Here is a 3726-nt window from a genome sequence, read left to right as displayed (position 1 = left end):
TGCACCACCATCGCCCAGCCACACCCTGAATTTTTATATGGGTCCTAGGCACTCGGGTTGCTTGTGCTAGCAAGGCAAGCCCTTTACCAACTGAGCTGCCTCCCCAGCCCAACAAACACCCTTTAAAGGGTTCCTTAGCAAGGACAGAATGAAAACTCAGAAGCCAACAAAACCCAAAGAGATCATCAATGCCACCTCCTGCCTCAAAGGCATTTTAGGTTTTAGCCTCTCCTAAGAGCTCCCATGATGGAAAAGCCCACAATCACCTGAATGGAGCCTAAAGGAGACCCCAATATAGTGGTATATTATTTGTGTTTTAATAAACCAAGCTTGCCTGAAGATCAGAGGGCAAGCCATACACTAGCCAGCCATACACACCAGGCAGTCAGTGGTGGCTCACACCTTTAATCCCAGGACTCAGGAGACACACGCAGAAGGATCTCTGTGAGTTCAAGGCTACCCTGGGCTGTGTGAAATCAATCCAGAAACAGATCCAGGTGGTGGTGGCTCACACCTTTAATCTTAGTATTTGGGAGTCACACACAGCTCTAGGGAGGTGGAGACAGGAGTGATATGGCTGGATAGAGAGAGGAATATAAAGGGGAAGAGACAGGAACTCACTGGAGTGTGGGGTCTGAGGACTCATGGAGACAGGATCTCACCTTTTTGGTCTGCAGATTTGGTAGAGATAAAAGGTCTCTCTAGTGGTTGGCTGCTTTGCTTTTCTGATCTTCAACTTGAACCCCAATATCTATCTCTGGGTTTATAGTATTTGTGCAATACCCCAAAGACTGAGACCCTTGGTGAACTGGGAACGAATGAGTCCTTCTCCTCCATGTCAGTGTCCTGTGACTAGAGCAATATCCCCACACGCTCGGTAGTTCAGACGGCAGAATTAATTTTCAGAGTTAGAGACTCCAGAGTCACTGGGATGAGATCAGAGCCCCCAAGGGCTCTGAAGAGACTCCTTCCTTGCCTCTTCCAACCCTTATTATTCTTTGGCTGGTGGCCACACCCGTCCTTCCTCTGCCTCTCCTCTTCCTGCCCTCTCTCTTCTAAGGGCTCTGTAGCTGCTGAGTCTGGTTTGCAATCCAAGACAACCTCCCATCTCAATATTCCTAGTCACATTTGCAAAGGGCACCCTGACAACAGTCACAAGTGCCAAGGACAAGGATCTGATGATCTCAGGGCTCATCACTCAGGGCCTTTGCATACCTGTCTTAACTACAAGAAAACCATTTTGGTTTGCATACCTTCCTTAACTACGAGGAAAACATTTTGGTTTGCTTTGGTGTTTGGCTTGGTTTCTGAGCGATGAAGCCAAACTCTATCTTTCCTGAGAAGTTCTAACCTCATAGCTGTCCTCGTGGTGGGTTGCATCCCAAATCACCCTATCTAGGTGGTCAACCCCTGAAGATCACAAAACCCAAAAGGGGTTCTCCAACTAACTAGAGCCAGCGGGAGCAATGACCAGCTACCAAGCCAGACCCAGCAAGGTGCTGACAATAAGAACAGCTGATGTGGGTGCTTGGTTCATTCGCACAGAAGACGGCCCTTTGCAGCGTGAGGGGAGCCCAGGAGGTGACCCAGACACGGACCCCAATTTTCCATGGAGCTGTTTCTCACTCATGGTCCAAGCAGCTGGAGGAGGACTCAGTCTCTACAGCCCGGTGCCAAAATCAACTCTGAAGGACACAAAAGGGAAGCTGAGTCAGTTCCCACGGCCCTCTGCCCAGAGCCCTTGGGGGCAGGAAATGGCCAAGGCCAGTGTGAAGGAAATGAGGAAGTGGGTTCTTCCCTGGGCAACAGCTGCTGATAGTGCAGTGACCAGGTGGGAATGAGTAATTTTTTCATTGTGCTATGAGCGTGTGTAAATGTGTATGTTCATATGATGTGTACATGTGAGTGTCTGTCCTCGCCCTCCACTTTGTTGTTATTGTTTTTTTAGACAAGGTCTCTCTGTGTAACAGCCCTGGCTGTCCTGGAACTTGTAGACCAGACTGTCCTCAAACTCACAGAGATCCACCTTCCTCTGCCTCCTGAGAGCTGGGATTAAAGGTGTGTGCCACCACTACGTGATTGGATGGTGAGGTTTTTTTTTTTTAAGAAACTTGTTTCGTTGCTACTTACAATTATCATTGCTGTTGTTGTTGTACTGTGTAATGTGTGTATTTGTGATTGTGGTCAACAGCGCTTTTGTTGATTGTGAGTGCCACAGCCTGGGTGTGAAGGCCAGAGGACCACTTTACAAAGATGGTTGTTGGATTCTACCATGGGATCTGGGGATTGAGCTGAAGGTGTCAGGCTCCCGTGACAGGCGCTTTTACCCGCGGAGCCTTCTCCCTGGAAGACTTTCCATTCAAGTCCGAAGGCAGTCTGGGAGCCAGGGGAGCGCATATCTTTTCTCATACTTATTGGCTGGAGGTTTGGGGACAGGAAGATCAGCCCCGCCCCACATCTAGAAGCTGGTACGTGTAGAAGTCTTCAACCGACAAAGATTCCCGCCAGCCACCAGTACTTACAAAAGCCTGTGCGACACTTAGTTCTGGATTCCAAAGTGACCACTGGACTCAAGCCACACCTACCGGGCCCCCAGACTCAGGCAATACTCCAGTACCCTGTCAATCATGTTGCTACCTGGCTCCCGTAGGAACAGGCGGAGCCGCTAATCCCTTAAATATACCTCCTTTTACATTTTAATTCGGATGAGGCCCATCACATTCTAGAGTAAACTACTCTGCCCAGATCTTATGGTTTTAATCCTACCTTAAAAAAAAATACTTTCACAGTATCAGGGACTAGCTTTTCCTAGACTGTGTATTTAGAGAAATGCAGATCTCCTAAAATTGTACCTTAAGAACCTCGTTAAGCTAAATAGCTTTATTGTAAAATTTTAGAAATCTTTAGGCAAAAAGCACCTAGTCTGTAAAAACGGCATCTTACTTTTTTTACTTTTAATTTTTTAAAATTTTTTTTAAAAAAAAACTACCTTTTTCATTTTACATAACACTTCCTAAATATAACACCAGTAGCACCGACACTGAGGACATCTTCCTTTTAAACAAATGGTTTTCCAGAGCAGAGCAGAGAAAAGCAAAAGGACAGAAAGTGTGGGCAGTTTCCATAGCGACAACGGAAGACAGGAGCACTCTGTTAGATGTCGGATAGTCCAGCACAGGCCAAGAGAGGAGCACTCTGTTCGATGTCGGATAGTCCAGCACAGGCCACGACTGAATGTGTACAAAGAAAACGGCCGATAAAAGACTCCATCTACAAGTTAGAAATCTCAAACCCCAATTTGCTCCAAACGTGGAGAAACCACACGAGAGCGAAGCTGCAGTGCACGGAGACCAGGACGGCAGGTGTTCCGGAGAGGAACCGGTCGCACTGATGCGGGGAGGGGTGGGACGCCTTCCCGGTGCACCAAAGCCTGCTCTGCCTGAGCTTGTTTACATGAATACGCAGTCATCTCTCGAGAGCTTTACTGCACAAAGTATCAGGAAGAGAGATACAATAACGACTCGGCAAAGTCAGAGAGTTAGATATCAGGAGATCTTTTTCATGATCTTAGGGATTATTTTGGGAAAAAAGAAACTGATTTCAGAGGGGAGTGGTACCGTTTTAAAAAGCAGGAAAAGTCGGGGACATACACTGGTTAATCAAAACAAATACTGACTTATCATATCAAACAGCAGCAGTCCAAACAAGCTCTCTGTAGTACACAAA

This window comes from Microtus ochrogaster, chromosome 2, assembly GCF_000317375.1.
Source record: "Microtus ochrogaster isolate Prairie Vole_2 chromosome 2, MicOch1.0, whole genome shotgun sequence".
In the NCBI taxonomy this organism is placed as follows: domain Eukaryota; kingdom Metazoa; phylum Chordata; class Mammalia; order Rodentia; family Cricetidae; genus Microtus; species Microtus ochrogaster.
Note: the sequence above shows the minus strand (reverse complement) of the source record.